General features: G+C 33.7%; 1 pseudogene; it reads right to left on the bottom strand.

The window, feature by feature from the left end:
• Positions 1 to 822: 822 nt before the first annotated feature.
• The window catches only part of LOC112650368 (dnaJ homolog subfamily A member 1-like), a 132960-nt pseudogene continuing 118208 nt past the window's right edge, over positions 823 to 15574 (bottom strand).

Below are 15574 nucleotides of genomic sequence, written 5' to 3'. Positions count from 1 at the left end.
ATACTGTAAATTAACTTCTCCACGTAAATGTCTCTTCACTCTAAGTTACCCTGCTCCCGAAGTCACTACTCTGAAGCTTATCATAGTCCAAAGAGAAGGAAAAAAATGTAACCAGGACTGTCATACACACACACACACACACACACACACACACACACACACACACACACATATATATAGTTTTTTTTAAAGATGGCATAGCAGAGGGGAATGCAATTCTACAAATGCAAGCCCTCAAGCAGCAGCATATGATAAACCCCTTCTTTTTATACCTACCCAGAGAGGTATCCTTCCTATCACTGATACCACAGGCCAAATTACATAGCATGTCATCTTCAAGTAACACTTGAGGCAATGGAATGCAGAGGCATCACAATGAATCCCATTTAACATAACTACAGACCAACACTTCTCTGCAAATTAATAAAGTCTTTGTCTGATTGCCAATTAAATACAAGTTTTAACTTCATAGTTTAACAATTAAGGATCAAACACTGCTAGTCAATACACCTAGCATTTGAGTCTGAACTGTTTCATATATATAGAGCTGCAATCAATTATAAGGTATGGCCTAACAAATGCTAGGGGAGATTTTTTTTAAGTAGTTTTTACAAGTATTAAACGTATCTTGCACACTGAAGCCATCATATACAGGGCAAAGTCAGAGCTTTTATATTTGAGTTTATTCTTCTTTTAACTTTTAAAACTGTATTGTAGTTGAATATTAAAACAAAAACAATAGCAAATAATGAGCTATGATTATAATCCTTCACTCATTCACTACTGCATATAAAATACCAGCAGTGTTATTCACTGATCCCATTAAGATGTCTGACACTGAACATCACCTCTAGGATGATGTTCACCATCCTCATATGCTTCCCCATTGTAACCGCGCAGTCTTTCCTGATTGGGATCAAAGTCCATCAGTTCTACCTGGTCCATTTCATCAGTCTCTTCCACTTCCTTGCTCTCAGGTAGGAGTTTTTCCAGCCAAAGAAATTTTATCAGGAGAGAGAAAGCCGTTCTTGGGGAAGTTTACCTTAAATTCAATGATTAGGCAACCCTTCTCATATGGTCTACGATAAATTGGCATGCCTTCAGTTTACCACACATTTGATATCCCCATGCTTGACAGTCTGACCTGGATGAGAGGTGATAACGATGGTTCGGTTGTCAAGAGTAGATACTGGCTTTTGAAAGCCGCACAGGGTTTCAACCAGCTGTATATCCATACACATGAAAAGATCATCTCGCTGAGTAAAAACAGCATGGTCCTTCTGATCTAAAACAATGATAATATTTCCTGGTTCCAGTCCTGGTTCTTGGTCTCCCTCACCACGGAATGTTACCTTCTGGCCATCTTTCATACCTTTGTCAGTATGCACTTCTAGAATCTTCTTCTCTTGAACTATCTTCCTTCCGTTGCAGCTTTTACATCTATCTTTAGGACTGATCCGTTCCCCATGGCCCTGGCACTCTATGCACACAGACTGAATTTGCTGAACCATTCTAGATCCTATCTGATGAATTCTTATTTGCATTCCAGTAACTTCGACAATTGGGACAACGTTCGACTACTCCTTTCTTACCATCTTGGCCTTTACATTTATTGCAAATCACATTCTTTTACAGAGCTAGTTTTCTTGTTGCACCATTATATAAATCTTCTAAGGTTACTGAGAGTTGATGTACAATATTTTTACCTGTCCTTTCTCTCTGCATCCTTCCTCTTCCCCCAAAAAACATATCAAAGATGTCCATGGGGGAACCAACACCACCACCAGCTCCACCTTCTTTAATTGCCTGTTCTCCTCCTTTGTCATATAATTCCCTTTTCTTTGCATCAAAGAGCACTTCGTAAGCTTGAGAAATCTGTTTAAACTTCTCTCCTTCCTGTAAGCCTTTTTCAATTCCTTCTGGGTGGCATCGGCTTTGACCGCCAAAACATCATAGTAAGTAAGTGGTTTCTTTCACCGTTTTCTACAGCCGGTGAGAGCACTGAGGAGGGTGTGGGGGAGTGGGAAGGAGCGCGTTGTTGGGCACAGCTTGGGCAGCTGGGGCTCCTCCACGTCTCACAGAGCGTTCTGGAAAGTTCAATCAACTTTTTTTTTTTTTAAACCTTTATTTTTGAGAACTGTACTTCTAAGAGGATTTATAAACAATGCTATGAGTTTATCAAATGAGTTCATTTTCCTTGTGATAGAGCAAAAGCTTTGAGTGGCTTTAAGCTACAGTGCATCTCAGTGGGCTCCTAATTCCCAAAATTTAAAGATAGACAAGGTCTAATATCTCTTGTCTCAATTACATCTAGTAAATGAAAGTGAGTTTATATATACATATTTTTTTTACCTATTGTGAAGAGTTACAAATCCATGTGTCCAAAATAGTTTCAGGGTGCCCCATTTCTCAGTTGTTTGAGCATCCAGCTCTTGGTTTTGGCTCACATCATGATCTTGGGGGTTGTGGGACTGAGCCCTTCATCAGGTTCTGTTCTCAGCGTGGAGTTTGTTCCTCTCCCTACCCCCTGCTGTGCTCGTTCTAAAATAAATAAAATCTTTAAAACAAAAACAAAAGCAAACAAAACAAAATAAAATAGCTTCAAAAGGGCATGCCTGTGACTTTTGTTTACATATTTTTCATTGTTTTAAACTTTAATATTTGAGTAGAGTTGATACAGTGTTACATTAGCTTCATGTGTAAAACATAATGATTCAACTTCACTGTATGTTATGCTATGCTCAGGACAAGTGTAGCTACCATCTGTCACCATATACAAACCTATATGTGACTTAAAATAAAGGAAGAATAAGAGATAATATTGTTAATCCATTAAGGTTTTTGGACTTTACTTGATACCATAATGTAGCTTACCATGTCCTGACTACTATAGAAATATTCTCTGATTTTTAAAAATATTAATGAGTATAGGAACATGTTGATACATAAAAGTAAATGTATCGAACATTTGTCATTTCATACGCTTCCTACTTTTCTCATTTTCTATATGTGCATGACACTGTGTTAAGCATAGATATGCCATATTGCAAACTGATCTCTCTGTAGAATTACATGTAAGTACCTAAAAATTTTACTGTGACACTGTGACATGACATATATAAATATATATGTTATTTCATATTAATATATTATTCATATATATTTCATATATATTAGCTAAGATTTTCATTGTCGAAACCCCAAATAATTTCAGAAGACATAGTTTATTAATTCCTTTAGTATGAAAGTGAGAGTGGAAAAATCTTATCACTTACTTTATAGACAGTTATACAGATACACTTAAAGATTAAAAGACAGTGATGATAGGAGAGAATTTAAGTCCCTTTTTCTAGCCCTCACATGTTTTCTATATTTCAACTTGTATAAGCTCATTCTCTGCTATACATTTGGCAATTGGGAAATGAGAGAAAATTATCTCTCTGGGGAGCAAAATGACACTGATAAACTTTGCAGAGACTCGACTGCCAACACTTCTCCAACTTAAAGGACTTTTCCTTTCTGACACAGAAAATTCAGTAGTTATAAATGAAAAAGAAAAAACTTAAAAAGAAAATTTCTTCAAAGAACTAGTTTAGAGTAAAAAATAAGAGTAAAAAATGAGAAGTATCAGAAGAAATATAAGGTCATCAAAATTACTCAGAAAAAAGAGGATTTTCTTTTTTTTTTTTTTATACACAAATCTGAATCATCTCTAAAGGTATAATTAACTGAGATGGAAAAGAGAACACTGCACCAAACTATAAGTAGGTCAGCTCATTTGAGGTTCTTGGCTGCATAGCCTCTGACAGCTGGCTGAATATATATATATATTATATGTATATATATTATATATATAGTATGCAGGTTCCAGTGATTTATTAGTCTTTCTTTCCCTAATGTCTGTTATATACATTTTTTAAAAAGTGGAAAAGAAAACCTATAGCTTTTCCTTTTTGCTTAGCAAAGACCTACACTGGAGACTTGAGTGTAATTATGAAATGGAGTTAGCTGTATCCAAGTACATGAAACACATTTTTAATTACGTTTAAACACAGAGGAACTATGATTGATGAAAGAAAGTTTTGGTATTTTTCTAGTGCTATAGATATTTTACCTAAATTTTACTTCAGATAATAATTTCTAACATTTTAAATACTGAACATAAATCTTTCTCACTAAACACCCATAGACAATTGAACACAGAAGTATTAGTATTCCTCTCCTTAAAAATCCTTAAATTTTGCAAGTAATAAAATTCTAGGAAAGAAAGTGACCTGTTTCCAGACACAAGCAAATCCCACCATGCCTGATTCATGAGATTCATTTGACCCATTTCAAGGACGTCCGCAGCAATTCATCACTTGTGTCTCCCTAAGTAACCAATTATTTTTAATATTCCATTGGGGAAAGTGTGCTTAATTGTATCTTCATTTTGGAAAGCTAAATCCTATACTTTGAACATATTTGAAATACTTTCCCTCTGAATCTTGGCTTGTAATTATTTTTTAAAGAGTTTATTTATTTATTCATGAGAGACACACAGAGAGAGGCAGAGACATAGGCAGAGGAAGAAGCAGGCTCTCTGTGGGGATCCCAATGCAGAACTCGATACCGGGACCCCGGGATCACCACCTGAGTGAAAGGTAGATGCTCAACCACTGAACCACCCAGGGACTCCTTGGCTTGTAATTGTAACTATGCCTATTACCCCATTCTTGACACTCTTCCAACCACTTTTACTTAACAAACCATCTCTTTTATAATTCATGTCATGTCAGTCTTTGCAGACCCAGCTCAAGTGAAACTGCTATAATCTCCTTACTACCTCAAATCTCTGCAAGTGGTCTTCTGCTCCCATCACCCTATGAATGATATAGATGATTATATTACTAATACCAGTGGAAAATATGGTCCATATATCACCTAAAATTAGCCAGAGGTGAGAATATTATAATTTGTATCTCATTTATTACTTTTTTCCTTATATGACTTCCAAGAAATTACATTTCTGTCTCTCTTTGTCTTCTTTCAGAGCTCGTATTCTCTAGCCAGTTTCTCCAGAAAAGCTGCAGATAATCTCTGCTCCACATTTCCTTACTCTCTTTGAAATATTTGTGTAACTACAGGCTGATGCGTATAAAATTTATACGTTCAACACACACACTTTTATTAGTACTTCATCATTATTATCTGATGTGTATATCAAACAACACATTTGAAATTGAGCTAATATTCAAAAGGTACTTATAATAGACCCTGGCCTACAGTAAACAAGCATTTGTTGTATAGAAATACATGTTGCATAGTGGAGTGTTTAAAAGTATAAACTTTATTGCCAGCCAAGCCAGATCTGAAGAATAACTTTAATAAATCTGATATCATAATACTTGCTTCATACTGTTAAAGTCTTTATGATGATTAAATAAAATACTTATCACACTGGGCAGTGTGTAGAAATGCCTGGATAGGTTATTATTATTATTTTCAAAATTTTTATTTATTTATTCATGAGAGAAACAGAGAGAGGCAGAGATATAGGCAGAGGGAGAGGCAGGCTCCCCAGAGTGAGTCTGATGTGAGACTCGATCCCAGGACCCCAGGATCACCATCTGAGCCAAAGGCAGATGCTCAACCACCAAGCCATCCAGGTACCCCTAGATAGGTTATTATTATTGTTAATAACACTTAAAAACAGACCACATATTCTATTTAATTTTCCTCCTACATGTCCATGAAATCTTAACCCCATTTTAACATTCTTACCAACACGGCTTTAGATCAATCCCTTATCATTTGTTGCTTATATTGCTGGAATATTCTTCTAATAAGATCTTCACCATTCAAATTAATTTCCCAAAAACTCAGTTAAAATATTATTCAAAAAATCAAAATCGGTCATAGTACTCCTACACTTAAATTTATTCATGGTTTTGCATGTATTTACTGAATACTTTTAAACTCCTGCTTAAAGCATTCAAGATTTTCTTCTACTTCTCCAGGTTTACCTCCCATCACCAACACTCTTACATTCTATGTTACAACCATACTCAATCACTTTTAGTACTCCTGATGGATCATGTTATCTGTCATGTTTGGGCCTTTGATATGAAGTACATTCTATCCTGTCTCAAGTTTCTCTGGTTTGCATAGCACATTATTTTCTTTCCCTCAAAATTTTTCTGATCTTTCAATCTCAGTTCTTAACCCCTTTTGTATTCTTACATGGTATTCTGTGTATTTCCTACTGTAACACATAATAACTTATATTTTAACCATCAGTTCACTTGTCAGAAGAACAGGGAATATAATTGTCTTTGTATTTTTCATGCCCAGCCCAGTACCTGGTACATTGCATGACAGTAAGAGTTATGACAGAATATGAGTAAAGTGATATCGAATCCAAGCATCATCAATTTTAATCTAAGATCTGTGAAGGTAAGAATTATATATTAGAATTCCCTGTATTCCTTATGGCTTTGAGGTCAATAATAATTTATTAATATTTCCAACTTTCCTTTGCTCCTTTTAAATAATTTATTATTCTTTTGTCTTTTCCATGGCAGTAAGGTCTAGCTGGTTACAACATGTATAGACCTGTGACAGTATTACAGACTTAGAAAGTAGACACAGGGGGGAAAATTCAGTCCATTTCTCTCAAGAATACTATAATAATGACTTTCAATATTTATCTTATCATTGACTCTCCCAACCACAAACAGTACCACAGTGAACAGAACCCCCTAAAAAACTTTCTGAAAAGCACTGTTGCTGTTTGAGGAATTAAGTAAATTGATCAATAAGATATTCACAATTTCAAATACCATGTCAATTTTATTAGTGTTTTTCTAAAAGTTTAATCTAATATCCTATCTAATTAAGACATATCATTTTTTAAAATTCTGGATATTAAAGGCATTAAAGAAAATATTCAAGGTATCCTAAAAAGTTTCAATAAATTCTATATGTAGGTTTGCCCATAGCAAATTGCTTGCCCAAAAAACAAATTTAAAATTGTCAAGCAGCTGTTGTTCTTTAAATAAATCAATTTCCTTATAATTACTGAAAGGTCTCAGATATGGCATTAATATGGCTCCAAATGTGACTTTTTTTCTCACTACAGAAAATAAAATAATTTTGAAGAGCACATTAAGAAAACATATACCCATATGCATGTAAACTTCCAAAGTATTTACTACCTATAAGGGCCGTGAAAATTATTATATCCATTATAAATATACAAGACATTCTCTTACTCAGTTATTAGAAAACTATGACCCACATGTCAAATATGGTTCATTGTTTGTTTTTATAAAGTCTACTGCATCACCGTAATACCCATTTCTTTGTATTATGTATGGCTGCTTTCTCACTAGGATGAAAGAGTTGAGTGGTTGCAGAAGTCATACATCCCTCAAAGCCTAAAATATTTACTATCTGGCACTTAAAAAAGTTTGCTCACCACTGCTGAAACTCTTGCAATAAATTTATTGTACTGTATCTGATCAAATCATAAGACAATCTTCCCAAACCACAACATTCATCTACTATAGATGTCCATATATTTTGACATGGACACACGTGTGCATACAAACATACACACACTATATATATACATATATTTACATGTATATATGTATGCATATATATGCATAAATGTATATATATGTATATATATTTATGTACAGTATTTTTTAAAAATCTGGCCACATAGAAACACTTTTATCATGACAAAACAAATTGGCACTGTCCTTTAACAACACTGAATAAGAGAGTCACATGAGCTATGCAGAGACTGATCCACCTTTGAATAAGTGACATGGCAGGGCTGTCTTAGCTTATAAAATTATAAAACTCATACTTGATTAGTGAAAGAAAAGAATTAAATAATTTGGCCTAAGAGTATGTTTTCAAAACAGGGGTTAGGTCAATTTAGAAAGAGTAAGAAAAGGGAAAATGAAATAAGGGGAAACATCAGACCAAGATGCAGTAACACAGCTTGAAACCTGAATAGTAACAGTAGATTTTTCAGCCTGAAGAGCATAATATTTGTAAGACCTATGCAATAGTGGGTCTTAATAAAGTTATATCAGATAAAAAAAGACTGTAATCCTTGAAAGGTAAAGATAAAAAAGACAATAAAATAACGAAATTGAGTCCAACAATTTTTGCTGCTTTTCTGCAAAGTTGTTTATATTATTAAAAAAAAAATTCTTGAGAGAGAGAGAAAGAGAGAGATGTGAGCAACAGGGAGGGACAGAGGGAGAGAGAGAGAGAATCTTAAGCAGGCTCCATGCCCAGCATGGGCCCCACATATGGTTTGACCTCACCATCTTGAGATCACAACCTGAGCCAAAATCAAGAGTCAGATGCTTAACCAACTGTTCCACCCAGGTGCCCCAAAGTTGTTTTCAATTACTGCAAAGAGATGGCAAACACAGACTAGCCTACATGACTAGTCTACATGAGTTATGAAATGGGACTGGGCTTTTATGAACACTAAGGCAACTAGAGTTCCAAGGTAGTGCTGGCAGGGAGAGAACTGCACAGAGAGAGAGCTTTGAAGACTTTGAAGAGTCTCTTCTTAGCATTCAGCTGAATATCTGATCAGCTCATGTATATAAAGTAACTACCCAAGGCTGGAGGGAAAACAAAACAAAGAAAGAAAATAGGGGGGAGGAAAGAGAGAGAGAACGAGAGAGAGAGAGAGAGAGAGAGAAGAGAGAGAAACTACTTTAATTACCAAAGGTAGCGAATAGGAGCTGTCCCCAGTTGTCAGAGTAGACACTGGGAACACTTGTTAACACTGGATAAGGTATTCAGAAGAGTTTAGTTTAATAAAGGAAAATTAACCCTAGACCCAACACTACTCTTGTCTTCTTAATTAAAAAGGACTAAAAGCAAGACTCTAAAGGATCAGGAACCATATCCCAGAACAAAGTTTTATAATATTTAAACAAATTCAATGATATTTACAACCCAGCAAAATAAAATTTGCAATATGTGACAACTAAATAAAAAAGAAACAAGAACAAAACTATTATCAGGCACCATAAAAGCAAGACTATCATGCCAGGAGAAAAAATACCAATCACTTGAAAATTGCCCAGCAATAAACATTTGAGAATTAGTAGACTGAAAAATAACAGAACCAAATGTGAGGGAGATGCAGAAAATCCTGAAATAAATGATACTAAAAATTTTCCAAGTTTTATGAAAAAAAAAAAAAACAACTATTGATTCAAAAGCTAAATGAGGGGATCCCTGGGTAGCTCGGGTGGTTCAGCACCTGCCTTTGGCCCAGGGTGTGATCCTGTAGTCCCGGGATCGAGTCACACATCAGGCTCCCTGCATGGAGCCTGCTTCTCCCTCTGCCTGTGTCTCTGCCTCTCTCTCTCTCTCTCTCTGTCTCTAATGAATAATTTTTTTTTAAAAAAGCTAAATTAATTACAAGCATAGAGGTGCCTGGGTGGCTCAGTCAGTTAAGTGTCCCAACTCTTGGTCTCAGCTCAGGTCTTGATCTCAGGGTCATGAGTTCAAGCCCCATGTTGGGCTCCATGCCTAGTGTGAAGCCCACTAAAAAAATGAATCAGAAGCACAAGGAAGAAGAAGAAGAAGAAGAAGAAGAAGAAGAAGAAGAAGAAGAAGAAGAAGAAGAAGAAACAAAAGAACATCATCATCCAATTACTTAAAATCAGTAATAAAGAGAAAATCTTATAGTTTTCAGTATACAGGTCTTTCACCTCCTTGGTTAAATTTCCTGGGTATTTTATTCTTTTTCATGCACTTGTAGATTGGATTGTTTTCTTAATGTCTCCAATAGTTTATTGTTTGTGAATAAAAATGCAACAGATTTCAGTATGACATACAACTTTCTAATTCAGTTGTAGTATTTTATTCAGTTCTAATATTTTTTGTGGAATCTTTATATATAATTTTCTACATATAATATGGCATCTGCAAATAGTGACAGTTTTACTTCTTCCTTTTCAACCTGGATGCATTTCATATCTTTTTCTTGCCTAATTGCTCTGGCTAGAATTTCCAATACTATGTTGAATAAAAATGGTGAGAGTAGTGCTTTCATCTTTTCATTGTTGAGTATTAGTATTATATTAGTATTATATTAGTATTATATTAGGTATGGACTTATCACTATGGGTTTTATCATGTTCTTCTTATATCTACTTTGTCAAGAGTTCTTAATCAGAAATGGATGTTGAATTTTGTCTAATGTTTTTTTGGCACCTATTAAAATGATCATGTTATTTTTATCCTTTTGTTAATATGGTGTATCACACTGATTGATTTGCAGATGTTGAACTATTTTGGTTCCATGGAATAACTCCTACATGATTATGGTGTATGATCCTGTTAAAGTATTGTTGAACTTGATCTGTTAATATTTTGTTGAGGATTTTTTCTTCTGTGCTCATCAGGGATATTGGCCTGTATTTTTTTTCCCCTTGTGTTAACATTCATCTGTTGCTGGTGTCAGTGTAATGTTGGCTTTGTGAAGTTTATTTATTTTTAAAATTTTTTTTTGAAATAAGTATATAAGTGCTTTTTCTTCTATTTTTTGTAAGACTTTGGGAAGGATTGGTATTTATTCTTTGAATGTCTAGTAGAACTCATCAGTAAAGCTTTTTGGTCTTGTACTTTTTTGGGAGATTTTTGATCAGTGATTCAATCTTCTTATTACTAATCAATATGTTCAGATTTTTTATTTCTTCATGATTCAGTATTGGAAAGTTGCAGGTTTATAGGATTTTATCAATTTCTTCTAGATTGTCTGATTTGTTGGCATGCAATTGTTCATAGTGGTCTCTTATGGTCCTTTTATGTCTGTGGTATCAATTTTAACATCTCTTTCATTTATGATTTTATTTCTTTTTTTCTTAGACACAAAGTTCTTCTTGTCTAAGGATTTGTCTTTTTTGTTTGTTTGTTTGTTTTTAACTTACAAGAATCAGCTCTGGGTTCCATTGATCTTTCCTAGACTCTTCTTAGTCTCTATTTTATTTATTTCTGCTTTGAGCCTTGTTTCTTTCCTACTACTAACTCTGGACCTTGTTTTTTTCTTTTCTTTTCTTTCTTTCTTTCTTTCTTTCTTTCTTTCTTTCTTTCTTTCTTTCTTTCTTTCTTCTTTCTTTCTTTCTTTCTTTCTTTCTTTCTTTCTTTCTTTCTTTTTTCTCTCTAGGACTCTAAGGTTTAACATTACGTTGTTTGAGATTTTGTTTGTTTGTTTCTTATAGTAGCATTTGTTTCCACGAGCTTCCTTCTTAGAACTGCATTGGTTATCTTTTTTTTAAAGGTTTGATATGTTGTATTTTAAAACTATGATACTGATGAAAGAAACTGAAGAAAAAACCAAATGGAGAGATAATCTGTGCTCATGGATTAAACGAATGTTGTTAAAATGTCCACATATCCACAGCAATCTAGAGATTCAATGCAATTCCTATCAAAATACTAACAGAATGGGGCAGCCCGGTGGCACAGCGGTTTAGTGCCGCCTGCAGCCCGGGGTGTGATCCTGGAGACCCAGGATCGAGTCCCACATCAGGCTTCCTGCGTGGAGCCTGCTTCTCCCTCTGCCTGTGTCTCTGCCTCTCTCTTCGCTCTCTCTGAATTAATAAATAAATAAATCTAAAAAAAAAAAATACTAACAGAATGATAAATGCAGCAAATTAATTCACCTAAAGTCAGATACTAGGTATATAATATTTATTTAATCTATATAGATCTAACATTTGATAGATTATTATGTAAAACTTTAAAGTATGATCCAAAAGAAAATAATTTTGACCAAACTTAACTTTATCAAGTTTAATTAAATTAATTGTTAAAATAATAAAACAAATAGTGCAGACTGGGAGAAAATATTTGGGAATCACATTTGTGATAAAAGACTTGTATCCAAATCATACAAAGAAAAAAAAATCTCAAAACTCAAGAAGAAAACAAGTAAACCAAATAAATGGACAAGTAAAATTGACAAACAACTTAAGCACACACTTTCCCAAATAGAATATACAGGTAGTATGTAATATATAAGCACATGAAAAAAATTGTTTAATATCATTGGAGACTAAGGAAATGCAAATGTGAGTTGAAATTAAATACCATTACATAAATATTAAAATAGATAAAAGAAAAAAGTATTGACAATATCAGGTTCTTCTGAAGATATGGAGCAAATGAGTTTCTCATATTTTTGGTCTGAATGAGAAATTGTAGTCACACTGGAAATTAGTTTGATGTCTTTTTTTAAGTTTTATAATTTCTTATATCATTTACACTTACCATATAACCTAACAATCATTCTCTTGGGTATTTCTCCAAGAAAAATGGAAGCATATAATCAGGGGAGGGTGGGGGAATCCCTCTGTATAAGAATGTTAATAGCAGCTGAATTCTAATAAGCAAAAACTTAAGGAAAATTCAAATGAATGAAAAAATAGAGGTACACATACAATAGAATATTATTCAGGACTAAAAGGAAAAAGGAACTATTGATATGTGCAACAATTTAAATGGATTTCAATAGCACTATGCTTGGTGGAAAAAGCTAACCTCAATAGGTTATGTACTGTATTATTCCATTTTTAAAATGACAAAATTATAGTAATAATAGATGAATATTTATTAAGAGTTAAGTTTGAGGAGAGAGTTAGATTATAATGGGGCAGTCTATTAAATCTAAATTTCTCTGTGGTAACAGAAGAGTAATGGATCCTGATTGTGGTTGTGGTTACCTGCAATACAATTTCATAGCACTATACACTAAATTAAAAAAATAAATGCATTAAAACTGAAAAAAATATGTATGTATGCACAATATTGTACCAAAGTCAATTTCTTGGTTTTGATAAATGTATCATGGTTACATAAGTTGTTATCATTAGGGAAGGTTGGCTAAGGGATACGTGGGAACTTTGTACTATTTTTCAGCTTCTAGTGAGTCTAAAATGATTTAAAAACATTAACTAGACTATAGATCTATACTTAATGTTTCTCTCACAGCAATTCTCCATTTATTTACAATATAGTACAACTATGTTATTTAAATCAAAAGCTCTATTGCTGACTATTTCTTTTTAAATATTTTTGTCTTCCAAACACATAAGGCAAAACATGTTATTTCTACACACATACTTCTATTCAACAAAAGCCTTGGTCTAGCATATTGCATTATTTATTTTTCTTTCACACAGTAGTTTTAGATTTCCCTGAATTGTTGCTACAAACACATTTTCATCATTCTTGCTCAAATTTGAACAATACTGACAGTTCTACTCTTTTAAAGTCATACTGATTTAAACTCTGAAGCATATAAACGATAGGATTCTATGACACCTCTAGAGCTTAAGACTTATCATTCTTTATTTACATTGACTCCCTATAGTTCAGTAGATTCCCTTGCTGGAAGTCTAGGCCTAAGATGTCTTTGGCAGTAATTGATTCCAGAATCAAATGCCAGATTTATATTGATTATTACCATGAAACCGGTCATGATCATTGTGACTCCTATAACATGTTGCTTAATTTTATATGGCATGTCATGCTAACACAGAATGATGAGAAGTGACAGCTTGTCTGGCTCAAAGTGATTGTTTGATCTCCCAATAAAGTGAAAAATAACAGTTGTCGCCACTGTAGCAAATTAGGTAACATGGCAGAACCAAGGAGTTTGGATTACACCATGGCTCTAGGTCAAAGTTAGAAATGGATTAAAGAATGATATATCGCAAGTTATGACTTATTAAATTATAAATAAAAGTCATTAGCAATATTTGCTTATGATTAGTTTCTAAGAAATCACATGCTCATTGATTTTATTTTTAAATATTGTTTCATTACTGTATCCAATGTTTTGCAGGTGACTGAAATGATGATTATCAAACTAGATGTTTGCATTTATGTCCAACAAGGATAATGACCCAAAACTTAAGTGTAGAATGATACTTTTAATGAATATTAATAACATAAGGCATAAAATAAACTAATGACCAATGGCCAAACAAATGCTTCTTGAAATTTAGTCAGTGAATGTACTATAAAATAAAAACTACAAAGGCCAGAATTCTAACCATTGAGAGATGCCAGCATAACTCTTCTGCGTAGGGCTCCCTATGTCCTCAAACAGAAATAAAATTCCTGATTCTGTCCCCCTGACTCACTTTTAGCATATGTTAAATTGTGTTTAATTGTTTTTTTTTATAGTTACTTGAGATTCCTTGAATAAAAGGATATTGTACTGTTTTGCTAAATGTTCACAGTATTTAACACAATATCTGGGACAAAGCAAGAGCTCATAAAATTTTTCTCTGTAGTAAATAAGTATACATCCAGAAACTGTCAATGGGAAGAAAAGAGTAAAATAATTCTGAAGGGACTAAAAAATGTAATACTAAACATAATGTAATACTAAAATAATCATTCCATGAGTAATTGAGGAATGTTGGATGAGGTGCACTAAGGGTATTTTTAAATTAATACAGGGTAGTCAAACATTGTATTAATTGATACAATACATTGTTTTGGAATTATGCACAAAAAACGGGAAAGTAAAAACAAATGGAAGTCAAAAAATGGAAAAGATTTTTACTTAAATATAAAGTCAGTAGTACATGTTCTTTTTTTGTTTTTTATATAATTCTACTTAGTTAACATATAGTGTATTACTTTCAGATATACAATATAGTGATTTAACAATTCCATACAACACCTGGTGCTCATGATAACAAAAGCAATCCTTGCACTCCTTAATCTCCCTCACCTATTTAATTAATTCCCCCACCCACCTCCTCTGTAGTATCCATTTTCTACAGTCCATTTGTTCTCTATAGTTAACAGTCCATTTCTTGGTTTGCCTCTCTTTTTTTCCCATTGCTCATTTGTTTTGTTTCTTAAATTCCACATATGAGTGGAATCATATGATATTTGTCTTTATCTGACTTATTTTGCTTAGCATTATACTTTCTGATGTTTATATCAACAGTAGTCAAATTATAGAAATATCCTGAGTGTCCATCAACTGATAAATGAATAATGAAGATGTAGTATGCATATAAAATTGAATATTACTGAGCCATAAAAAGAATGAAATGTTGCCATTTGCAATGACATGAATGGAGCTAGAGAGTATTAGGCTAAGCAAAATAAGTCAGAGGAATACATGTTCCTTAAGGCATAAAAAACTTAAGAGAATGCCTTTCACTCTGATAATGAAAATAAGCTAGGGGCACCTGGGTGACTTAGTCAATAAAGCATTTTCCTTCAGCTCAGGTCATGATCTCTGGGTTGTGGGATCAAGCCCACATCATGCTCCCTGCTCAGCAGACAGTGTACGTTTCCCTCTCTCTCTCCCCTCCCCTTGCTTGTGCTCTCTCTCAAATAAACAATTAAATTCTTTCTTTAAAAAAGAAAAGAATCTAGATACTCTAAAAAATCAGTTTTTGAGCCCCTCAGACATCTGAGATCACAAGATAATCATGCTTACTGAATTCCAAAGGTTAATAAATCCCTCCATGAAGACTAGGAATAGAGTGAACTAGTATGACATTTTAGAATC

The sequence above is a fragment of the Canis lupus genome, chromosome 11 (genome assembly GCF_003254725.2).
Source record: "Canis lupus dingo isolate Sandy chromosome 11, ASM325472v2, whole genome shotgun sequence".
Classification (NCBI taxonomy): Eukaryota; Metazoa; Chordata; class Mammalia; order Carnivora; family Canidae; genus Canis; species Canis lupus.
This window is presented reverse-complemented; position numbering and strand designations above follow the sequence as displayed.